General features: G+C 52.7%; 1 pseudogene; it reads left to right on the plus strand.

Annotated features, from left to right (window-relative positions):
- Positions 1-14,696: 14,696 nt before the first annotated feature.
- LOC147965169 (uncharacterized) lies at positions 14,697-15,269 on the plus strand (annotated as a pseudogene).
- The last annotated feature ends 11,046 nt before the right edge of the window (positions 15,270-26,315 follow it).

The raw sequence follows: 26,315 nt of genomic DNA on the forward strand, positions 1-26,315 counted from the left end.
TGGGCTCCCTGAGGTTGGTGCGGCCCGGGGGCCACCCTCAGTTGTTTATCACCAGCGTGGAGCATGGCGCTATCGTATGTGTACGGGCATAGCCGCTCCTCGGCAATGTCGTCAGCCAGCACGGAGCATGGTGCTTCCACTGGTACGTGGGAGGGGGGCCCCTCCGGGAGGGGCCCCCAGGGCGTGTACAGCCCCGCCCTGACACGTGGCTGGCACAGTAGGGCCTGGCGAGGTGTATCTGGGCACCCGTGAGCCAGCGCGGGACTCACGGGGCCCTACCTCTAGGCGGGTTGCGCCTGGCACTGGGCCTTATCTTGTGATGTGTCCCTGCAAATTTGGTTAGATGTCAGCACTCTATGTCCTCGGGTCCCGGCCCTCGAGCTGGTGTCAGCCGTCGCTGGAATGCCAGGTCGCGATGCCATGGACAAGGCCAGAGGGTGAGGGCTGGAGTGCCAGTAAGAGCCCTGAGTCGCGATGCTCAGATACCCCCCCTTTAACGTGCAAGTGGTCGGCATGGAGAAGAAGAGGTGCCGTGGACCGGCATCAAATAATCAAGCATGGTGGGTCTAACGCGTGATTGGAAATAAACGCAAATGTGATACATGCCGCTGGGCCTGGCCCGAGCGGCTCAGGGATCGTGCAGCCCGAGGGGCGCCCCCAACAAGGTAAGCTAACAACATGGAATAAAAAAGGGATACACGCCGTAGGGACGAACCCACGCAGCCTGGGAATAATGCAGCCCTGGGGGGGGGCGCTCCCAGCTGGAAATAAAACTCGAAAGATGTCACCTGATGATGTTGAGGACGAAGGAGCGTTGGTGTAGCAGGCTCGGTGGGCTGCGGGAGCCGATCCTCACGAGCCCCCAGGCCCAGGGGCCTCGGGAGGCTCCGGAGGCGCTGGCGGCTCCTCATGGGCCATCTCCATCCCTGCTAGGGCTGCGGAACGCCTGGCCTCTCGTGCCTCCGTGATGCCCCTCATGAGGCGCTGGTACGTGTCAGCCGCGTTCAGCAAGCCGTAAGGCATGCGAACATAGCTGCGGGGTGGGCCTTCGCAGCGCCCCACTCGCGAGGGCCAGAGGCGCTCTAGAGAGGCGACTCGGTTGAGCCCTGGTATGTCGATGCAGACGCGAAGCCCACCATCCTCGCCTGGATGGGGAGCCACCGCTGGTAGGCGGCGGCCGCCTTTCATGACTCTTGACTCCTATAGCTCCTGAATGGCCTCGCTGACGAACTCCTGAGGGTCTGGATCTCCTTGCCTTGCTCCTTCTTGAGGGAAACGTGCTTCGAAACATGCCTCCATGTGGTGCCCAAGCGCCTCCCTCATGACCCTAGCTAGGTCGGTGGCCCTCCAGGGGAGATCCCCCGAGCCCTGCCTGAGGAGGGCGCCGGGCGCGCTTTCCTATGCGATAGAAGGAGGTTCCTCCTGGGCAGGCGCGGGCCCAGAGGGGCCTGCCTCCTGAGTGGTCGGGCCGGACGATGTCTTCTTCTTCTTAAGGGCGGTCTCGGGAGGCCTCCTGCTTCCACGATCTGGGTCTTCCAGTGACGCGGCCTGAAAGGCTCGTTCCAGGGAACACACCGCTTCCTTCTCTTCACAGGGCACCGTGATGACTCCGCCGCTTCCTGGCATCTTGAGGACGTTGTAGCCATGGTGAGTTACGGCCATGAACTTGGCCAGCGCTGGGTACCCAAGGATGGCGTTGTACGGCAGGCGAATGTGAGCGACGTCGAAGTCGATGAGCTCGGTGCGGTAGTTGTCGCGTGCCCCGAAGGTGACAGGGAGGCGGACCTGCCCAATCGGGACCGTGGAGCCGTCGGTGACACCGAAGAAAGGCTTGGTTGGCTGAAGCTGGCTGTAGGGCACTTGGAGGTTGTTGAATGTTTCCACGGACAGGACGTTGAGCCCTGCCCTGCCATCGATGAGGGTCTTGGTGACCACCATGTTGCTGATGATTGGGGAACAAAGCATTGGGAGGACTCCGGCTGTAGCCGCACACTTGAGCTGATCTGCTGAGCTGAACGTGATGGCACATGCCGACCACCTGAGAGGGCGCGTGGCTTCGAGCCTGGGAAGGACTGCGTTCACTTCGCGGGCGAACTGCTTGAAGATGCGCTGAGAGGCTGGGGCTTGTGCCCCGCCCAGGATGCAGGCGATCGCGCGCGGCTCCTGGAAGCCCCCAGCCCCCTCGTCCTGGTGGCGGTCCTCGTTTCTCCTTGGCTGCGGCGGCAGCGGTGGGAGGCCTGCGTTGCCTTGCGGGCGATCCTCGCGAGGCTGATCCCTCCAGCCTCCCTCGCGAGGCGGGTCTTGCCAGCGATCCTCGCGAGGTTGATCGCGCCACCCTTGGCGCGGGCCACGGTCTTCCCAGCGTCCTGCGTTGCTTCCTCCTCCTCGGCCGTAGCCCCGGTCACGGCGGTCAGGGCGACGGCCGATCCTTCCTTCGCGCAAGGCTCGGAGCTCTTGACATTCGTTGGTGTCGTGGGTGTGGAGGTCGTGGTACAGACAGTACCGGCTGCCCTTGGAAGGTTCGGGCTGATCTCTGCCCCGCTTGGTGTCTGGTTCTGCCGCGAGCACGGCAGCCCCTTGCGCTTCACATCCTTTGCCTTGGGCTTCTTCTCTTCTGGGTCTGCGGCAGGCAGCTCGAGGAGGGAGAGACGCCCTTCCTTGGCCCTGGCGCACTTGGTTGCCAGGTTGAACAGCTCCAGGGAAGTGCATAGGTCTTCATGCATCGCCAGCTCCTCCTTCATCTCGATGTCGCGCACACCGTCGGAGAGGGCCGAGATGATGGCCTCCTCAGTCACCTTGGGAATCTTGAGGCGTGCGTTGTTGAAGTACTGGATGTACTTCTGCAGGGTCTCCCTGGGCTGTTGCTTGATGCGGCGCATGTCGCTCACGGCGGGTGGCCGGTCGTGAGTGCCTTGGAAGTTGGCGATGAAGCGGGTGCGCATCTCGTCCCAGGAGGAGATTGTGCCTGGAGCCAGGTGCGGGCCCCGTCCTTGAGTGCCATGGGGAACCAGTTCGCCATAACCTTCTTGTCTCCGTTGGCAGCTTTGATGCCCAGCTCGTAGAGCTGGAGGAACTCCGCAGGGTCAGCCATGCTGTCGTAGCGAGGAGGCAAGTCTGGCTTGAACTTGCCGGGCCACGCGATGCTGCGTAGCTCGGCGATGATGGCGCGGCAGCCTGCTGTGGCCACGGGAGGCCTTGGATGGCGGGGAGCTTGGTCTTGCATGTCCCCACGTGCTGCAGCTGGGAGCGGCGCGGGGTCTTGGCGCGCGGGAGCAGGAGCATGGTCGCGACGTGCTGGAGCAGGGAGCGCCCGGGCAGCTTCTTGCGGGCGAGGGACTTCTTGACAGCTCTGCTCTTGCTGCGCTGGCGCCTGATGGAGCGGGTTCCGCCCAGGGGCCACGCGCCTTGGAGCCATGGCGCCTTCCTGAGGAGGAGGCGGCCGGGGCGCCGCCGGAGCTTCATTGCCCGCGTGGGGCGGGGTGCGGTGCAGCGGAACGGACGGCGCAGGAGAGCCCCCTGCGGCGCGGACGAGCTCGGCGACGCGATCGAGCCATTCTTCATAGACGTCATCGACGGGATGGTAGCGTAGGAGCTCGTTCGCCGCGATGAGTGCATCCCGAGCCTCCATGGGCGCGCGGAGCGCGCGGGACGAAGAACCAGCTGGGGTGAGCGAGGGAGTCGCGGTGCGGTTGTCTTGCCGCACGGACGGATGCTGGGACGATGCTTGCTGCTCGTCCCCCGCCGGGCCGGTGGCAGCGTTGACGGCAGGTGACGGGGAACGGCGAGGATGCCCGCCGACAGGGGCCGTCTGGGCGACGCGGGAAGCGAGCGCGGCCCGGCGCTCGGCGCGGGCCCGACGAGCGTCAGACATGGGAGTGATGGTCGGAGGAGAACCGGGTGGTGGAAGACGAATCCCGTCGCACCCCTACCTGGCGCGCCAGATGTCAGATTTCGGGTTCCGGCAGACCCTTGAGGTTCGAACACTGGGGTGCGCACGGAGATTTCGCCTCCTACCTATCTGCACTCCTCCGCCTTGCTAGGATCTAAACTATGGAAGGAACAACACAAGAGACACAGGGTTTATACTGGTTCGGGCCACCGTTGTGGTGTAATACCCTACTCCAGTGTGTGGTGTGGTGGATTGCCTCTTGGGTTGATGATGATGAACAATACAAGGAGGAACAGCCTCGCGAGGGTCTGTTCTTGGCTGGGGCGGTGAACTGCTGGGAGGAGTTCAGTCACCTTTCTCTCTCTCTCTTTCTGATCGAAACCCCTCTCTTTCCTTCCAACCCCCTCAGCTCGGTGGGTGGCTGGTCCTATTTATAGAGGCCCTGGTCCTCTTCCCAAATATCGAGCGGGAAGGGAGCCAACAATGGCAGGCTAATTTGAAGGGGGACAGCTAGTATCAGCTATCCTGACAAAAGTAGTCTTCGCCTGCGCAAAGCTCTGGTGATGACGCCGTCTTGGGCTCCACGGTGACCTCCGTCTCGTAGTCCTCCTGGTCTTGGTCTCGTTGCACCGAAATGGCAACCTTTGCCTGACGCCTCGGTACTCCGCGGCTGCGCTTGCCCCCTTTGCACCAAAGAGGAAGGGAGGACACTGCGCAGGCTGGCACCCGCCTGGCGCCCCCGGTCGTCATGGCTTGCGTCACGGGCACCTCGTGAGGTACCCCGCCTTGATCTCTCCGCCTCCTCATGAGCCAGCCTGACGAGGCCGCGCCTGAGGAAGCTCCGCGTCGTCCGCCCCACGAGGCTTGGCCCCTCGCGAGGGTCTTGGGTTTGTGTTGGTGAAGATGGGCCGCGCTGGGCCCCCCCCTTTGAGCCACGCCGCAGGCCGCAGGCAGGCAAGTCTGGGGACCCCCGTTCCCAGAACGCCGACAATGTTCTGATGTGATATGGTCAAGACATGATGTGATATAAGTTATTGTATGAGATGATCATGTTTTGTAAAAGTTATCGGCAACTGACAGGAGCCTTATGGTTGTCACTTTATTGTATGAAATGCAATCGCCATGTAATTGCTTTACTTTATCACTATGCGGTAGCGATAGTCGTAGAAGCAATAATTGGCGAGACGACAACGACGCTATGATGGAACAAGGTGTCAAGCCGGTGACGATGGAGATCATGACGGTGCTTTGGAGATGGAGATCAAAGGCACAAGTTGATGATGGCCATATCATGTCACACATTTTGATTGCATGTGATGTTTATCTTTTATGCATCTTATTTTGCTTAGTACGGCGGTAGCATTATAAGATGATCTCTCACTAAATTTGAAGGTATAAGTATTCTCCCTGAGTATGCACCGTTGCTATAGTTCATCATGCTGAGACACCACGTGATTATCGGGTGTGATAAGCTCTACGTTCATATACAACAGGTGTAAGAAAGTTTTGCACGTGCAGAATACTCGGGTTAAACTTGACGAGCCTAGCATGTACAGACATGGCCTCGGAACACAGAGACCAAAAGGTCGAACGTGAATCATATAGTAGATATGATCAACATAGAGATGTTCACCATTGAAAACTACTCCATCTCATGTGATGATCGGACATGGTTTAGTTGATATGGATCACGTGATCATTTAGATGACTAGAGGGATGTCTATCTAAGTGGGAGTTCTTAAGTAACATGATTAATTGAACTTAAATTTATCATGAACTTAGTCCTGATAGTTTTTGCATATCTATGTTGTAGATCAATGGCCTGTGCTACCGTTCCCTTGAATTTTAATGCGTTCCTAGAGAAAGCTAAGTTGAAAGATGATGGTAGAAACTACACGAACTGGGTCCATAACTTGAGGATTATCCTCATTACTGCACAGAAGAATTCCGTCCTTGAAGCACCGCTGGGTGCAAGGCCTGCTGCAAGAGCGACACCGGACGTTATGAACGTCTGGCAAACTAAATCTGATGACTACTCAATAGTTCAGTGTGCCATGCTTTATGGCTTAGAATCGGGACTTCAAAGACGTTTTGAACGTCATGGAGCATATGAGATTTTCCAGGAGTTAAAGTTAATATTTCAAGCAAATGCTCGAGTTGAGAGATATGAAGTCTCCAACAAGTTCTATAGCTGCAAGATGGAGGAGAATAGTTCTGTCAGTGAACACATACTCAGAATGTCTGGGTACCATAACCACTTGACTCAGCTGGGAGTTAATCTACCATATGATAGTGTTATTGACAAAGTTCTTCAATCACTACCACCAAGCTATAAAGGCTTTATGATGAACTATAATATGCAAGGGATGGAAAAGACTATTCCCGAGCTCTTCGCAATGCTCAAGGCTGCGGAGGTAGAAATCAAGAAGGAGCATCAAGTGTTGATGGTTAACAAAACCACTAGTTTCAAGACAAAGGGCAAAGGGAAGAAGGGGAATTTCAAGAAGAATAGCAAGCAAGTTGCTGCTCACGGGAAGAAGCCCAAGTCTGGACCTAAGCCTAAAACTGAGTGATACTACAAAGGGACTGGTCACTGGAAGCGGAACTGCCCCCAGTATTTTGCGGATAAGAGGGATGGCAAAGTGAAAGGTATATTTGATATACATGTTATTGATGTGTACCTTACTAATGCTCGCAGTAGCGCCTGGGTATTTGATACTGGTTCTGTTGCTCATATTTGCAACTCGAAATAGGGGCTACAGATTAAACAAAGATTGGCTAAGGACGAGGTGACGATGCGCGTCGAAAATGGTTCCAAAGTAGATGTGATCGCCGTCGGCACGCTACCTCTACATCTATCTTCGGGATTAGTTTTAGACCTGAATAATTGTTATTTGGTGCTAGCGTTGAGCATGAACATCATAGCTGAATCTTGTTTGATGCGAGACGGTTATTCATTTATATGAGTACTATCTTTTATGGTCATGCACCCTTGATGAGTGCTCTATTTTTGTTGAATCTCGATTGTATTGATACACATATTCATAATATTGATGCCAAAATATGCAAAGTTAATAATGGTAGTGCAACATATTTGTGGCACTGCCGTTTAGGTCATATTTGTGTAAAGCGCATGAAGAAACTCCATGCTGATGGGCTTTTGGAATCACTTCATTATGATTCACTTGATGCTTGCGAACCATGCCTCATGGGCAAGATGACTAAAACTCCGTTCTCCGGAACAATGGAGCAAGCCACTGTCTTATTGGAAATAATACATACCGATGTATGCGGTCCGATGAGTGTTGGGGCTCGTGGCGGGTATTGTTATTATCTGACCTTCATAGATGATTTGACCAAATATGGGTATATCTACTTAATGAAACATAAGGCTGAAACATTTGAAAAGTTCAAAGAATTTTAGAGTGAAATGGAAAATCATCGTAACAAGAAAATAAAGTTTCTACGACCTGACCGTGGACGCGAATATTTGACTTACGAGTTTGGTCTTCATTTGAAACAATGTGGAATAGTTTCGCAACTCACGCCACCTGGTACACCACAACGTAATGGTGTGTCCGAACATCGTAACTGTACTTTATTAGATATGGTGCGATCTATGATGTCTCTTACCGATTTACCACTATCGTTTTGGGTTTATGCTTTAGAGACAACTGCATTCACGTTAAATAGGGCACCATTTAAATCCGTTGAGACGACACCATATGAACTGTGGTTTAGCAAGAAACCTAAGCTATCGTTTCTCAAAGTTTGGGGTTGCGATGCTTACGTGAGAAAAGCTTCAGCCTGATAAGCTTGAACCCAAATCGAAGAAATGCGTCTTCATAGGATACCCAAAAGAGACTGTTGGGTACACCTTCTATCATAGATCCGAGGGCAAGATATTTGTTGCTAAGAATGGATCCTTTCTAGAGAAGGAGTTTCTCTCGAAAGAAGTGAGTTGGAGGAAAGTAGAACTTGATGAGGTAGTTGTACCTTCTCTCGAATTGGAAAGTAGTTCATCACAGAAATTAGTTCCGGTGATGCCTACACCAATCAGTGAGGAAGTTAATGATGATGATCATGAAACTTCAGATCAAGTTACTACCGAACCTCGTAGGTCAACCAGAGTACGTTCCGCACCAGAGTGGTACAGTAATCCTGTTCTGGAAGTCATGTTACTAGACCATGATGAACCTACGAACTATGAGGAGGCGATGATGAGCCAAGATTCTGCGAAATGGCTTGAGGCCATGAAATCTGAGGTGGGATCCATGTATGAGAACAAAGTATGGACTTTATTTGACTTACCCGATGATCGGCAAGCCATAGAGAATAAATGGATCTTCAAGAAGAAGACTGACGCTGATGGTAATGTTACTGTCTACAAAGCTCAACTTGTTGTGAAAGTTTTTTTGACAAGTTCAAGGAGTTGACTACGATGAGACCTTCTCACTCGTAGCGATGCTTAAGTCTGTCCGAATCATGTTAGCAATTGCCGCATTTTATGATTATGAAATTTGGCAAATGGACGTCAAAATTGCATTCCTTAATGGATTTCTTAAAGAAGAGTTGTATATGATGCAACCAGAAGGTTTTGTCGATCCTAAAGGTGCTAACAAAGTGTGCAAGCTCCAGCGATCCATTTATGGACTGGTGCAAGCCTCTTGGAGTTGGAATATACGTTTTGATAGTGTGATCAAAGCATATGGTTTTATACAGACTTTTGGAGAAGCCTGTATTTACAAGAAATTGAGTGGGAGCTCTGTGGAATTTCTAATATTATATGTGGATGACATATTGTTGATTGGAAATAATACAAAATTTCTACATAGCATAAAAGGATACTTGAATAAGAATTTTTCAATGAAAGACCTCGGTGAAGCTGCTTATATATTGGGCATCAAAATCTATAGAGATAGATAAAGATGCTTAATTGGACTTTCACAAAGCACATACCTTGATAAAGTTTTGAAGAAGTTCAAAATGGACCAGTCAAAGAAAGGGTTCTTGCCTGTGTTACAAGGTGTGAAGTTGAGTCAGTCTCAATGCCCGACCACTTCAGAAGATAGAGAGAAAATGAAAGTCATTCCCAATGCTTCAGCCATAGGTTCTATCATGTACACAATGATGTGTACCAGACCTGATGTGTGCCTTGCTATAAGTTTAACAGGGAGGTACCAAAGTAATCCAGGAGTGGATCACTAGACAGCGGTCAAGAACATCCTGAAATACCTGAAAAGGACTAAGGATATGTTTCTCGTTTATGGAGGTGACAAAGAGCTTGTCGTAAATGGTTACGTCGATGCTAGCTTTGACACTGATCCAGATGACTCTAAGTCACAAACCGGATACATATTTATATTGAATGGTGGAGCTGTCAGTTGGTGCAGTTCCAAGCAGAGCGTCGTGGTGGGATCTACGTGTGAAGTGGAGTACATAGCTGCTTCGGAAGCAGCAAATGAAGGAGTCTAGATGAAGGAGTTCATGTTGGGGAACGTAGCAATTTCAAAAAATTTCCTACGCACACGCAAGATCATGGTGATGCACAGCAACAAGAGGGGAGAGTGTTGTGCACGTACCCTCGTAGACCAAAAGCGGAAGCGTTAGCACAACGCGGTTGATGTAGTCATACGTCTTCACGATCCGACTGATCAAGTACCGAACGCACGGCACCTCCGAGTTCTGCACACGTTCAACTCGATGACGTCCCTCGAACTCCGATCCAGCCGAGTGTTGAGGGAGAGTTTTGCCAGCACGACGGCATGGTGACGATGATGATGTTCTACCGACGCAGGGCTTCGCCTAAGCACCGCTACAATATGATCGAGGTGGATTATGGTGGAGGGGGGCACCGCACACGACTAAGAGATCAAGAGATCAATTGTTGTGTCTATGGGGTGCCCCTAGCCACGTATATAAAGGAGTGGAGGAGGGGAGGGGCCGACCCTCTCTATGGCACGCCTAGGGGAGTCCTACTCCCACCGGGAGTAGGATTCCCCCTTTCCTAGTAGAACTAGGATCCCTTCCAAGTAGTAGGAGTAGGAGAGTAGGAAAGGGAAGGGAAAAGGAGAAGGAAGGAAGGGGGCGCCCCCCTCCCTAGTCCAATTTGGACCAGCCCATGGGGAGGGGTGCGGCCACCTTTTGAGGCCTTTCTCTCCTTTCCCATATGGCCCATTAAGGCCCAATACGAATTCCCGTAAGTCCGCGGTACTCCCGAAAATACCCGAATCACTCGGAACCTTTCCGATGTCCGAATATAGTGGTCCAATATATCGATCTTTACGTCTCGACCATTTCGAGACTCCTCGTCATGTCCCCGATCTCATCCGGGACTCCGAACTCCTTCGGTACATCAAAACACATAAACTCATAATATAACCGTCATCGAACTTTAAGCATGCGGACCCTACGGGTTCGAGAACTATGTAGACATGGCCGAGACACGTCTCCGGTCAATAACCAATAGCGGAACCTGGATGCTCATATTGGCTCCTACATATTCTACGCAGATCTTTATCGGTCAAACCGCATAACAACATACGTTGTTCCCTTTGTCATCGGTATGTTACTTGCCCGAGATTCGATCGTCGGTATCTCAATACCTAGTTCAATCTCATTACTGGCAAGTCTCTTTACTCGTTTCGTAATACATCATCCCGCAACTAACTCATTAGTTGCAATGCTTGCAAGGCTTATAGTGATGTGCATTACCGAGTGGGCCCAGAGATACCTCTCCGACAATCGGAGTGACAAATCCTAATCTCAAAATACGCCAACCCAACAAGTACCTTCGGAGACACCTGTAGAGCACCTTTATAATCACCCAGTTACATTGTGACGTTTGGTGGCACACAAAGTGTTCCTCCGGTAAACGGGAGTTGCATAATCTCATAGTCATAGGAACATGTATAAAGCAATAGCAACGTAGTAAACGATCGTGTGCTAAGCTAACGGAATGGGTCAAGTCAATCACATCATTCTCCTAATGATGTGATCTCATTAATCAAATGACAACTCTTTGTCTATGGTTAGGAAACTTAACCATCTCTGATCAATGAGCTAGTCAAGTAGAGGCATACTAGTGACATACTGTTTGTCTATGTATTCACACATGTATTATGTTTCCGGTTAATACAATTCTAGCATGAATAATAAACATTTATCATGATATAAGGAAATAAATAATAACTTTATTATTGCCTCTAGGGCATATTTCCTTCAGTTCATATCTGATCTAGGTGTAATACCTAGTGCATTGGGTCCAACAAAAATCTTGTGTGACAATACTAGAGCAATTGCCTTAGCGAAGGAATGCAGATTTCACAAGAGAACCAAACACATCAAGAGACGCTTCAACTCCATCCATGATCAAGTCAAGGAGGGAGACATAGAGATTTGCAAAATACATACGGATCTGAATGTTGCAGACCCGTTGACTAAGCCTCTTCCACGAGCAAAACATGATCAGCACCAAGACTCCATGGGTGTTAGAATCATTACAATGTAATCCAGATTATTGACTCTAATGCAAGTGGGAGACTGAAGGAAATATGCCCTAGAGGCAATAATAAAGTTCTTATTTATATTTCCTTATATGATGATAAATGTTTATTATTCATGCTAGAATTGTATTAACCGGAAACTTAGTACATGTGTGAATACATAGACAAAACAAAGTGTCCCTAGTATGCCTCTACCTGACTAGCTCGTTAATCAAAGATGGTTAAGTTTCTTAACCATATACAGGTGTTGTCATTTGATGAACGGGATAACATCATTAGAGAATGATGTGATGGACATGACCCATCCGTTAGCTTAGCATAATGATCGTTTAAGTTTTATTGCTATTGCTTTCTTCATGACTTATACATATTCCTTTGACTATGAGATTATGCAACTCCCGGATACCGGAGGAACACCTTGTGTGCTATTAAACATCACAACGTAACTGGGTGATTATAAATATGCTCTATAGGTGTCTCCAAAGGTGTTTGTTGGGTTGGCATTGATCGAGATTGGGATTTGTCACTCCGAGTATCGGAGAGGTATCTCTAGGCCCTCTCGGTAATGCACATCATGATAAGCCTTACAAGCAATGTGACTATGAGTTAGTTGCGGAATGATGCATTATGAAACGAGTAAAGAGACTTGCCGGTAACAAGATTGAACTAGGTATAAGGATACCGATGATCGAATCTCGGGCAAGTAACATACCGATGACAAAGGGAATTACGTATGTTGTTATTGCGGTTTGATCGATAAAGATCTTAGTAGAATATGTAGGAACCAATATGAGATCCAGGTTCCACTATTGGTTATTAACCGGAGATGAGTCACGGTCATGTCTACATAGTTCTCGAACCCGTAGGGTCTGCACGCTTAACGTTCGATGATGATTTATATTATGAGTTGTGCGTTTTAGTGACCGAAGATTGTTCGGAGTCCCGGTTGAGATCATAGACATGACGAGGAGTCTCAAAATGGTCGAGAGGTAAAGATTGATGTATTGGACGATAGTATTTGTACATCGGAATGGTTTCGGGATGTTTCGGATATTTATCGGAGTACCGAGGGGTTACTGGAACCCCCGGGGAATGTAATGGGCCTACATGGGCCATAGGGGAGAGGGGAGGCAGCCCACAAGGGGTGGCCGCGCCCCCCTCCCATGAGGAGGCCAAATTGAACTATGGGAGGGGGCGTGCCTCCTTTCCTTCTCCTCTTCCCTCTCCCTTCCCTCTTTCCCCCTCCATGAGAATGAATAAGAGGGGGGGGGGGGATCCTACTAGGACTCCCCCCACTTGGCGCGCCCCTAGGGCCAGCCTCCTCCCTCTCCCTTCTTTATATACATGGGCAGGGCACCCCTTGGAGATACACCAATTGTTCCAAGCCATGTGCGGCGTCTCTCTCCACGGTTTACTCCTCCGGTCATATTCACGTAGTGCTTAGGCGAAGCCCTGCACGGATCACATCACCATCACTGTCACCATGCCGTCATGCTGACGAAACTCTCCCTCGACACCTTGCTGGATCAAGAGTTCGAGGGACGTCATCGAGCTGAACGTGTGCTGAAATCGGAGGTGCCGTATATTCGGTACTTGATTGGTTGGGTCGCGATGATGTTCGACTACATCAACCGCGTTAACCTAACGCTTCCGCTTTCGGTCTATGAGGGTTCGTGGACACACTCTTCCCCTCTCGTTGCTATGCATCTCCTAGATAGATCTTGCGTGATTGTAGGATTTTTTTTGAAATTGCATGCTACGTTCCCCAACACGCACCTTGAACCCCTGGGCACCTGCACCCCCGGGCCATTTGCCCCGGTCCACCACGGGCACCCACACCTCCCACCCCTGGGTGCCCGCATCGCCCGAATCGGCCCAACTACAACTCCGTTTTGGCCATAACTTCCAACTCCCAAGTCCGTTTTTCGTGTTCTTTAGCTCGTTTGGAAGCTCTTGACATCGCCCATTGACATATATCTTTACCACCACCATTAGCCCCCATAAAAAATTCATCATAAAAGCACCCACCTTCCGCATTTGACTGATTTTGAGTTGCGGTTTCCCTAAGGTGTTTCGACTACTTAGGAACATGTGACATCCACATCACTGCCATTCATCATCACCTCAGAGTCATCTTCACCAACGATCGTCACCGTTGACACCGCTAACCGTAAGAAAGGATGGTAACCTCGACGACACCTACTTCTTTTTCTTGCTTTTGCATTGATAACCCGAGCCATTTTCCGTCACTAACTCATCGAGATTAGCAAGTTGAGAATTGCCGGGCCACGCTATTGTGCACCGTAGTGATCTTGCTATCATCATTGTGCCCTAAGTCTCTCCTATGCATATCTTACAAACGTGTCTCATATCATATTTGGCTCGAGCATCGATCATAGTGAAAAAAATAAAAAAGAAAGAAAAGCTTTTAAGCCAAAGAGGAGAAACAAAGAGATTGTAAGCAATAGCATTGAGCCATTTTTCATTGACATATCATACTGGTCACAACATACATAGCATAGTTGGGATTGAAGACGACACGTTTCTCTCATAGGTTGGTGCACAAGCGTATCTTGCCCATTTGAGCAATCGAGCTAGCGTCTCTCTAGAATTCGCACAACAAGAGCATTTTTCGTGATTACACTTTTGGAGCTCACTCCTTGGTTGTGCGGATCCCATCTACCATCCGTGTGTGCGTTCCTAGTGATATTCTTGGCTTTGATCTATTTTATTTACTTGCAATTTTATGAACCTTCTCAACCTTATCGATATCTTGACTAACATCTTCTTGAAATTTTTGCCACATTCCTAACCGAGCTACTCCATAAGCTTTACTTGTCTAGGTGTGAGAAACAAACCTGGTACCAATTGTCCTATTGTGGCATTACATTGAGCGATACTTGATACATCCACAATCCTCGGAAAAGGTAACTTTTGTATTGTTCTCTCATTTTCCGACTCACCCCACTTGGTTATGATGGATAGGCCAAGTTCTTTGGCGAACCCACTTTTCAAGGAGCAAGGTGATGATCACGACTACTTCACCAAGAGCCACTTCTTCGTCGCGGAATGAGCTCTCCATCAAGAAAGTGAAGCCTTGGGTGAACGCCTTGAGCAACTCGCCACCGACCTTCGTCAATCGGAAGCAAGGAACCGCGACTACATTGACGCCAAGTTCACCACACAAATGGAAGAACTTCGCAACATGATCGTGAGACGCCCGTCTTCCTCGACATCTTCGTTAAGACGGTGCCACTCAAGCCACCGCTCAAGTCGGCAATCTTCAGACTACTCCTCTTACGATGCAAGTCCTCCACGAGCTCGCTTTCCTCGATGTGATGATCCCCAAGATCGCCAAGCTCAAGAAAATCCATTCCAAGGCAATGGATTACAAGACCGAGTCCGAGCACATGAAAGGGCACAACAACAAGCGCAAGAAGCAATGGAGCAAGAGAAAATACCTCCATAAGTGCAATGTCAACCACCTCAAGACGGTGATGGCATTCAGCAAGCACAAGAGCGTCGTGTAGCACAAGCCCTCAAATGTGAAGCTCAAGCACTCGAAGCTCAACGCACACTCAATGAGGCCACTAGAGCCGTCGAAGAGTGCCAAGTCCGTGAATAAGAAGAAGCACTTCGCCAAGCACGACAAGAAGAAGCTGCTTGACTGGAAGAGCAATAAGAAAGAAGAAACCAAGTGCACATGACTCATCCTCCTCCATGACAAGAGAGACATCTCGAGGACCTTCCTCCTCGTCAAGAGCAACATCAAAACTACCACTACGATCAAGAACTCCGCTACAACAAGCTCAAGTTCACCATGCCCAAGTTTTCCGGAAGCAACGACCCCGAAGAATATCTTTCATGGGCATTGAAGGTGGAGAAGATATTCCACCTCCACAAGTACGATGAGGAAAAGAAGATCGCCATGGCCTCCCTCGAGTTTCAAGACTACGTCCTCATTTGGAGGGAACAAGTGATCGAGCGATGACAAACAAGAGGCGAACCCCCAATCACAACTTGGACAAAAATGAAGGATGTCATGAGAGCTTGCTTCGTGCCTACACACTACACCCGTGATGTCGGGGAAAATATACAGTGGTATGCATTTTCCCCTGAATCGTGCACGGACAAGCCAAGACCAGACCAGAGTACAAGAAACCAAGAGATTCGGAAGAACCAGCATCCAACTCGGAGAGACTAAGGCCAAGCCAGAGAAGCAAGATATCGCCAAGAGAAGGGCCTCCCTTGCCAGTCAGGCGAGCCCAGCAAGGGGCAAGGCCACCCCCAGAAGTAGATGGCCAAGACACCCTGGCAGGGCCTGCCGGGGCTCGCAGAGGCAAAACCACCTCACCAACCACTCCCGCACGACCCACGTCGTCCATCAGTGTGGTGTCAAGCCGCAAGGCGATTAAGTGGTAGCCATTTCCTACAGAAGAAACCTACAGACGACACTTGTCCTATGATGTGTCGAGAGAACAGGCACGAAGTTGGCAAGATAGCCCGGTAAGCCTTGCCGGGCAACCAGTGATGTGACACTAAGTGGTGCATTTAATGCGCCCTGTCAGCCCGCAGAGTTAGGTATGATAGCATTGTTTGCTATCATATCAGTGCATAATGACTACTTTGCCATTGTGGTGACCCCTTAATCTATAAAAGGAGGCCCATGGCAACCGTAGAAAGGGTTGGAAAGTTGATGAACCCACTCCCCCATACACACGTAGTCGCTATTGCCCTAAGGCAACCCCTGCCGGGCAAGTGTACTATGCTTCACCACCTCCATTCCACCATCAATCCACCAAAGCAGGAGTAGGGTTTTACGCCTCGCGGCAGCCTGAACCTAGGTACATTGCTCTTTGTGCAACGCGACGTCCCCCTGCTGAACCATAAAGGAGCCTCGCAGTCCCATAGGTGGCCGCGGATATCCTGCGACACGTGATCTCTTCAAGAAGTTGCAACTCCTCAAGCAAGGCATGAAGACGGTGGATGAATACTACCAAGAAATGGAGATTGCCATGACAATAGACAATGTCAAGGAAGATGATGAGCAAACTATGGCACGCTTCTTGAATGGCCTCAACCACCCAATCAAGCGAATTGCCGACTTCCAACCATACTCCAACCTTCTCGAGCTATTCCATCAAGCGACCAAGACCGAGCGACAAGTGCAAGATGACTTCAAATATGCCAAGTACTCGTCCAAGACCTATGGATCCTACACTCAAGCTCCCACGACTTCGGCACCTCCTACCTCAACTAGAGCATCACCAAGTACCGGCGACAAGTCAAGTTCCAAGCAAGTTACGCCTTCCTCGACTCGTCCTCCGGCAAGCACCTAAAAATCCAAGACCCCCCCATCTTCGGTGCCACCAAATGACCCTGTCAAGACAAGTTCAGTCAAGTTCTTCACATGTGGTGGTCGAGGACAAAAGTCCTTTGAATGCACCAACAAGCGAACCATGATCTCCAACGATGATGGCACATACGACTCGATGAGTGAAGAAGAAATGGAAGCCCTTGAGAACGTGGACATGCACCGGCGCATGAATGAAGATGATCAAGTGTTTTGTGACAATGATTCAAGTCCCTCTCTCGTGGTCTCCAAGGTCTTGATGCTACAACACCACCAATAAGAAGACCAACGGTGCCACATCTTCCACACCAAGGCCGGCATCAACGTGCATTCCGTGAAAGTCATCATCGATGGAGGAAGTTGTCACAACTTGGCAAGTGAAGAGCTATGTTCCAAGCTGCAATTGGTCAAGAAGAAACATCCTCATCCCTACAAGTGCAATGGCTAAGCGACCCCAGCACTATTCAAGTGGAGCATACGGTGCAAGTTTCCTTCAAGATCGGCGCCTACGAGGAGACCTTGGAGTGTGATGTGGTTCCTATGTCCGCGTGCCATCTTCTTTTGGGAAGACCTTGGCAATTCGACCGCGGCGTCATCCACAATGGAAGAACTAACTACTATAGCTTCAAGATGAAGGGCAAGGAGTACGTACTATGACCAATGTCACCGAGCCAAGTGATCGCCGACAAGCAAGCATCCACACATCATGGAGAAACTAGTGAGAGAGTGAACCACCACAAAGAAAGTGAGCGCCACAAGCCCAAATTGAGCGGCTCTTCGCCAAGAGAGAGAAACTTAGTCGTCCTAGCCACAAAAAGAGAGTTGAGATAAGTGTGTGAAAACCCATCGAGTGTCATCCACTATGTCCTACTATGCAAAGATGAGGTGGCAAATACTAACACTCCTAATCCTCTTCCTCTAGTGTTCCCTAACTTGTTGCAAGAATTTGAGGATGTCTTTCCCGAAGAGCTACCTCCCGGCCTTCCTCCTCTACGTGGCATTGAACATAGGATCGACCTCATCCCCAATGCACCTCTTCTAAACAAGGCTCCATACCGCGTCAACCCCGAAGAGACTAAGGAGATCCAACGACAAGTACAACAACTCATCGACAACTATCATGTACGAGAAAGCCTAAGCCCTTGTGCCGTTCCGGTTATCCTTGTGCCTAAGCAAGACGGTAGTTTTCGCATGTGCTCCGATTGTAGACCCATGCTATCACTGTTCGTTATAGGCATCCCATTCCTTGCCTTGATGATATGCTAGATGAGCTTAACGGTGCCACCATTTTCTCAAAAATTGATCTTAAAAGTGGCTATTACCAAATACGCATTCAAGAAGGTGATGATTGGAAGCGAGGGAAATGATGTATGGCGACGCACTACATACCTGCAAAGAAGTTTCGGCTAATGGAGATCGAATTGAAGTCGAGAGGCATCATGTACGCCTCCGTATCATGGTGAGCCAATCTCGCAAGACCAGATAGCAGCAAGCAGGGTGTCTTGAAAAGCTTAGGCCTCGCTTCGACAATGGCCGTGTGCATGTCCCTCGAGTATGCAGCCAGCCATAGGGTGCTCAACATATCCATACATGAACAACAGAGGTCGAGGATGCCACTGGGGAGACTGCTACAATCGCGGCTCATATGGATGCTGCGCGGTTCGCGTTCGGCCATGGTGGAGTTTGGAAGGTGGGGTTTTTTGGGGGCTTGATTTACGGGGGAGAAGGCTGTCGGTGCGAGCGAGGCAACAGTACACGGGGGCACAATGAGATGGAGATGGAGACGGAGCTGGTGTCGGCGTTCTGGGAACGGGGGTCCCCAGACTTGCCTGCCTGCGGCCTGCGGCGTGGCTCAAAGGGGGGCCCAGCGCGGCCCATCTTCACCAACACAAACCCAAGACCCTCGCGAGGGGCCAAGCTTCGCGGGGCGGACGACGCGGAGCTTCCTCAGGCGCGGCCTCGTCAGGCTGGCTCACGAGGAGGAGGAGAGATCAAGGCGGGGTACCTCACGAGGTGCCCGTGACGCAAGCCATGACGACCGGGGGCGCCAGGCGGGTGCCAGCCCGCGCAACGTCCTCCCTTCCTCTTGGTGCAAAGGGGGCAAGCGCAGCCGCGGAGTACCGAGGCATCAGGCAAAGGTTGCCATTTCGGTGCAACAAGACCAAGACCAGGAGGACTACGAGACGGAGGTCACCGTGGAGCCCAAGACGGCGTCATCACCAGAGCTTTGCGCAGGCGAAGACCACTTTTGTCAGGATAGTTGATACTAGCTGCCCCCCTTCAAATTAGCCCGCCATTGTTGGCTCCCTTCCCGCTCAATATTTGGGAAGAGGACCAGGGCCTCTATAAATAGGACCAGCCACCCACAGAGCCAAAGGAGGCTGGAGGCCGGGGAAAAAGAGCTGACCAGAGAGTTGGAAAGATAGAGAAGATCAGGTAGAGAGAGGGGGGGGGGTGACTGAGCTCCTCCCAGCAGTTCATCGCCCCAGCCAAGAGCAGACCCTCGCGAGGCTGTTCTTCCTTGTATCGTTCATCATCATCAGCCCAAGAGGCAATCCACCACACCACACACTGGAGTAGGGTATTATAACACAACGGTGGCCCGAACCAGTATAAACCCTGTGCCTCTTGTGTTGTTGTTTCCTTAGTTTAGATCCTAGTAAGGCGGAGGAGTGCAGGTAGGTAGGAGGCGAAATCTCTGCGCGCACCCCAGTGTTCGAACCTCAAGGGTCTGCCAGAACCTGAAATCCGACATTTGGCGCGCCAGGTAGGGGTGCGCCGGGATTCGTCTTCCACCGCCCCGTTCTCCTCCGACCATCACGCCCATGTCTGATGCTCGTCGGGCTCACGCCGAGCGCCGGGCCGCGCTCGCTGCCCGCGTCGCCCAGACGGCCCCTGTCGGCGGGCATCCTCGCCGTTCCCCGTCACCTGCTGTCAACGCCGCCACCGGCCCGGCGGGGGATGAGCAGCAAGCATCGTCCCAGCATCCGTCCGTGCGGCAAGATGGCCGCACCGCAACTCCCTCGCTCACCCCAGCTGGTTCTTCATCCCGCACGCTCCACCCGCCCATGGAGGCTCGGGCTGCACTCATCGCGGCGAACGAGCTCCTGCGCTACCGTCCCGTCGACGACGTCTATGAAGAATGGCTCGACCGTGTTGCCGAGATCGTCCGCGCCGCAGGGGGCTCTCCTGCGCCGTCCGTTCCGCTGCACCTCACCCCGCCCCGCGCGGGCAGTGAAGCTCCGACGGTGCCCCGGCCGCCTCCTCCTCAGGAAGGCGCCATGGCTCCAAGGCGCGTGGCCCCTGGGCGGAACCCGCTCCGTCAGGCGCCAGCGCAGCAAGAGCAGAGCTGTCAAGAAGTCCCTCGCCCGCAAGAAGCTGCCCGGGCGCTCCCTACCCCAGCACGTCGCGACCATGCTCCTGCTCCCGCGCGTCAAGACCCCGTGCTGCTCCCAGCTGCAGCGCGTGGGGACATGCAAGACCAAGTTCCCCGTCATCCAAGGCCTCCCGTGGCCACAGCAGGCTGCCGTGCCTTCACCGCCGAGCTACGCAATGTCGCGTGGCCCGGCAAGTTCAAGCCAGACTTGCCTCCTCGCTACGACGGCACGGCTGACCCTGCGGAGTTCCTCCATCTCTACGAGCTGGGCATCGAAGCTGCCAACGGAGACGAGAAGGTCATGGCGAACTGGTTCACCATGGCACTCAAGGACGGGGCCCGCACCTGGCTCAGGAACCTGGCTCCAGGCACAATCTCCTCTTGGGACGAGATGCGCACCCGCTTCATCGCCAACTTCCAAGGCATTCGCGACCGGCCACCCGCCGTGAGCGACATGCGCCGCATCAAGCAATAGCCCGGGGAGACCCTGTAGAAGTACATCCAGCGCTTCAACAACGCGCGCCTCAAGATTCCCAAGGTGACTGAGGAGGCCATCATCTCAGCCTTCTCCGACGGCGTGCGCGACGTCAAGATGAAGGAGGAGCTGGCGATGCATGAAGACCTGTGCACTTCCTTGGAACTGTTCAACCTGTCAACCAAGTGCGCCAGGGCCGAGGAAGGGCGTCTCTCCCTCCTCGAGCTGCCTGCCGCAGACCCAGAAGAGAAGAAGCCCAAGGCCAAGGATGTGAAGCGCAAGGGGGCTGCCGTGCTCGCGGCAGAACCAGACACCAAGCGGGGCAGAGATCAGCCCGAACCTTCCAAGGGCAGCCGGTACTGTGTGTACCACGACCTCCACACCCACAACACCAACGAATGTCAAGAGCTCCAAGCCATGCGAGAAGGAAGGATCTGCCGTCGCCCTGACCGCAGTGACCGGGGCTACGGCCGGGGAGGAGGAAGGAACGCAGGACGCTGGGAAGACTGTGGCCCGCACCAAGGGTGGTGCGATCAACCTCGCGAGGATCGCTGGCAAGATCAGCCTCGCGAGGGAGACTGGAGGGATCAGCCTCGCGAGGATCGCCCGCAAGGCAACGCAGGCCTCCCACCGCTGCCACCGCAGCCAAGGAGAAACGAAGACCGCCACCAGGACGAGGGGGCTGGGGGCTTCCAAGAGCCGCGCGCGATCGCCTGCATCCTGGGCGGGGCACAAGCCCCAGCCTCTCAGCGCATCTTCAAGCAGTTCGCCCGCTAGGTGAACGCAGTCCTCCCCAGGCTCGAAGCCACGCGCCCTCTCAGGTGGTCGGCGTGCGCCATCACGTTCAGCTCAGCAGATCAGCTCAAGTGTGCGGCTACAGCCGGAGTCCTCCCGATGCTTTGTTCCCCAATCATCAGTAATGTGGTGGTCACCAAGACCCTCATCGATGGCGGGGCAGGGCTCAACGTCCTGTCCGTGGAAACATTTAACAACCTCCGAGTGCCCTACAGACAGCTTCAGCCAACCAAGCCTTTCTCCGGTATCACCGACGGCTCCACGGCCCCGATTGGGTAGGTCCGCCTCCCTGTCACCTTCGGGGCACGCGACAACTACCGCACCGAGCTCATCGACTTTGATGTCGCTCACATTCGCCTGCCGTACAACGCCATCCTTGGGTACCCAGCGCTGGCCAAGTTCATGGCCGTAACTCACCATGGCTACAACGTCCTCAAGATGCCAGGAAGCGGCGGAGTCATCACGGTGCCCTGTGAAGAGAAGGACGCGGTGTGTTCCCTGGAACGAGCCTTTCAGGCCGCGTCACGGGAAGACCCGGATCGTGGAAGCAGGAGGCCTCCCGAGACCGCCCCTAAGAAGAAGAAGACATCGTCCGGCCCGACCACTCAGGAGGCAGGCCCCTCTGGGCCCGCGCCTGCCCGACGGGAACCTCCTTCCATCGCATAGGAAAGCGCGCCCAGCGCCCTCCTCAGGCAGGGCTCGGGGGCTCTCCCCTGGAGGGCCAACGACCTAGCCAGGGTCATGAGGGAGGCGCTTGGGCACCACATGGAGGGGTGTTTCGGAGCATGTTTCCCTCAAGAAGGAGCAAGGAAAGGAGATCCAGACCCTCAGGAGTTCGTCAGCAAGGCCATTCAGGAGCTACAGGAGTCAAGAGTCATGAAAGGTGGCCGCCGCCTACCAGCAGTGGCTCCCCATCCAGGCGAGGATGGTGGGCTGCGCGTCTGCATCGACATACCAGGGCTCAACCGAGTCGCCTCTCTGGAGCGCCTCTGGCCCTCGCGAGTGGGGCGCTGCGGAGGCCCACCCCACAGCTACGATCGCATGCCTTACGGTTTGCCGAACGCGGCTGACACGTACCAGCGCCTCATGAGGGGCATCACGGAGGCACGGGAGGCCAGGCGGTCCGCAGCCTTGGCAGGGATGGAGATGGCCCGTGAGGAGCCGCCAGCACCTCCGGAGCCTCCTGAGGCCCCTGGGCCTGGGGGCTCGTGAGGATCGGCTCCCGCAGCCCACCGAGCTTGCTACACCAACGCTCCTTCGTCCTCAACATCATCAGGTAACATCTTTTCGAGTTTTATTTCCAGCTGTGAGCGCCCCCCAGGGCTGCATTATTCCCAGGTCGCGTGGGTCCGTCCCTGCGGTGTGTATCCCTTTTTATTCCATGTTGTTAGCTTACCTTGTTGGGGGTGCCCCTCGGGCTGCATGAACCCCCAAGTCGCTCGGGCCTGACCCAGTGATGTCCGCATTCCCAGCATGTATCCGAACAAATCCACTCCGTCGCGGCTAATGTGTTTTACCTAGTTGCCTGCTCAGCTGACGCCAACTAACGGAGCTGCTCCCAAACGGAACGACACTTGCGCATGGGTCCGTCCCTGCAACGCCGACAAACCTGGATGGCTGAGCTCTGTCCGCGGCAGCCCCACATAGCGTGACCTCGTCAAGCCTTCAGTGCCTCACTACCCCTCGGAAGCAACCAACGGCTGACTGTCAATTGTCATGGCAACCCCTTGTTTTTTCTGTGATGGACCTGCAGGACCTCCCGAAGGAGTTGCGTCAGGCGAGGCCCTTGTGGTGTCTCCTTCGCTCTCGTCCGCGCGAACCGCTTGCACGTTAAAGGGGGGGGGTGCCTGAGCATCGCGACTCAGGGCTCCTACTGGCTCTCCAGCCCTCACCCTCTGGCCTTGACCACGGCATCGCGACCTGGCATACCAGCGATGGCTGAGACTCGCTCGAGGGCCGGGACCCGAGGACGTAGAGCAGAAAGGGGAGCAAAGGCGAGAGGGGAGAGACATGCGAGGACCTCAACGAGCAACCTCGCGCCTGCCGATGCACGGACCCAGTGACACACTAGAGAGCGGCCCCTGATCCTCGAGATAAGTCTTCACCCGGAAGCGCCAGCTGCCGTGGCACCATCCCCGCACCTAATGCTACCCCGTGTTAGCGACGCCGCTCTCCTTTCTCACCAAACAACGGCTGCTTGGGCGCCAAAGGGGACCTCCTGAGCATCGCGACTCAGGGTGTGATGCCCCAAGACCGGAGCTTCATATGCCTTCCAGGGTTTTCGAGATTCGCTGGGTGATTTGCTTGTTGCTTGTTGCTTTCATCTTTGCACCACATGCATTGCATCATGTCATCATGCCATCATGTCATTAATCTTTGCATCTCAAATCAACTAAATAAATCGTATGGATCTTTGATCCATTTAAACCGAGGGAATTCACGTGGTGATTTCTCTTTATAACATATCCTACCAATATTATAGGGAGCTATAACGAAATATTCCATTAGTTTGGGATCACCTATAACACACTTGCAATAATCACATGTCTTTTCCGCTTCGAGTTTGCTCCTCAAACTTCGTCCATAAATTCTTTATCTTTTTCCGGAGGTCTTCCAAAAATCTCAACATTTTGGGACCTTTCTAACGCCCACTTCTTATTCAAACTCATTTGAATTTAATTCAAACGAGTTCCAATCCAAACTTGGTACATGCCCATTTATACTTTTCTTGGATCAAGATCATTTTTGCGAGTCCAGTAAAATTATCCCCATGCCCAGTTTCCATCCCAACCTTCTCTTTCTTTTCCTTCTCTTTTCTGTTTTCTTTTTAAATGGGAAAAGAGAGATATTTAGGGAGAGAGGCGGCCTGCACCCCTGGCCAGGCCTGCACCACTGCCCTCCTGGGCCTCCCTCCCTCTCGTGCCGGCCCAAGGCCAGGCCCAATCAGCCCCGCTGCTTACCCTAGCCGATCCCCACTCGCTACCCTCTCCCGATTCCACTCCTCGTTTTCCTAGCGCCGCCGCGCCCGATCCCCATCATCGCCAGCGCGCCCCCGTCGCCCGGTCGCCGGACCCCGTCTCGACCCGTCAAGCCCCGCCTCGGGCATGGCAATATGCTTCTCCACCGGCGCCGTCCTTCCCCGCCGCCTGGGTATGCCCCCGCCTCGTCCTCCGGTGGGGGTGCTCCAAGATCGCGGCCGCTGCTGCAGTTCGCAGTGCCTCTGCCTCCTCGACATGGCCCCTCGCAAACCTCCCTATGGCATCGCGCGCCTGACGCCCATGGCCTCTCCAGCCTCCAAAATCTCCGCCTCCTTTGCTCCGGGCCAAGGCCTATGCCGTCCACTTTGTCCTGCTGCTGCTCTTCTCGTGTTGCGCCGCCGTCGACCCCCTGTTGTTGTAGGACCCTCCTCATCGTGCACCGTCGCCATTTTGTCTCATCTCGGTCAAAACCGAGACCGCCAAGTACCTGATGACTTAGATGCGCCAAGCACCTCACCGACAAGTGTACCACTACCGTCGAAGTGAAACCAGCAGGTCCGACGACCGCAAGTACCACGATGACGCGTATTGTTCATCTACCTTCGTTTTGGGAACCGCTAAGAATGGCCAGTACCTCGGCAAGTACCTTGAAGCCCGATGCATAGAACAACTACAGTCGCCGACGACCCGAGTACAACTACCGTCGACCCTCGAAGACTCCATGGACGTCAAGATCCTCGCCGTGACCTCGAACATCTACGGAATGTGCAGGACTACAAAATGGGTACCACTACCATTGCCGAAGACCCGTGTAACGGTATCGTCAAGTTCGATTACCGTCGCGTGAACCACTACTTCGTCTACCATGGCCGAGTACCACTACTTCCCACGACGATCGTGAACGACTACACCGCTTGACCCGAATTGCTCCGATAACGCACGCTTCGAAGGTATAACCCCGAGACGACCGCCGTGAACGAATGCATGTGTGATGTATGAGATGCTCGTGCTTGCACCATGCTCGATTTGTCGGTGCACGTTGTCCTCTTTTACCTTGTCACCGTCATGTGGGAACCCGGTAACCGGGAGCACCCCACCTTCTATCGCATGTCACGCTCCCGTCGCACTTTCTTTGCACCGGGATCTCAATCGAGTTACCGGAACCGGAATGTTGCCGTGGCACCGTTTCGTTATCGTTGCCGTGGCTCCCCTTCTCATTTCTGCCACGTTGACAAATGCTTCTTAATATGCCCTTGTCAACTTTTCATAAAAATTGCTAAAAACTTGCATATGTCATTCGCATCATGATAATAACATTTAAAATGTTAAGACTGTTGTTTGCTTTATATTGCTAAATGCATATGAGGATTTACCGGAATTGTTGTTTGTTGTTCCGGCCTCATTTAAACTTGCCTAAATGTTTAGTTTACTCATGCTTCACCTCTTGCCATGTTAACCAACATTTAATTTTGTTGAGTACCTAACCGAGAGAGAACTAAATAATTGATGTGGTGTTCCGTCAATATGCAACGGAGTTGCATATTGAGCTCCACTTAACTTGTAGTTTTGTTTGTGCCCTTTGCCATGCCATGCATATTTAAACCGTACATGCATCATACTTGGTTGTGCATCATGTCATGATTATGTGATGGTTGTTTACTATGTTGTTTGCTTCTTTCCGGTGTTGCTTCTTCGGGTTGGTTCCGATAACGTTGCGTTTGTGAGGATTCGTTCGACTACGTCTGTTTGTCTTCTTCATGGACTCGTTCTTCTTCCTTGCGGGATTTCAGGCAAGATGACCATACCCTCGAAATCACTTCTATCTTTGCTTGCTAGTTGCTCGCTCTTTTGCTATGCCTATGCCGCGATACCTACCACTTGGTTATCATGCCTCCTATATTGTTGAACCAAGCCTCTAACCCACCTTGTCCTAGCAAACCGTTG

Source organism: Triticum urartu, chromosome 6A (assembly GCF_056163025.1).
Source record: "Triticum urartu cultivar PI428250 chromosome 6A, HENAU_Tu73, whole genome shotgun sequence".
NCBI classification, from domain to species: Eukaryota; Viridiplantae; Streptophyta; class Magnoliopsida; order Poales; family Poaceae; genus Triticum; species Triticum urartu.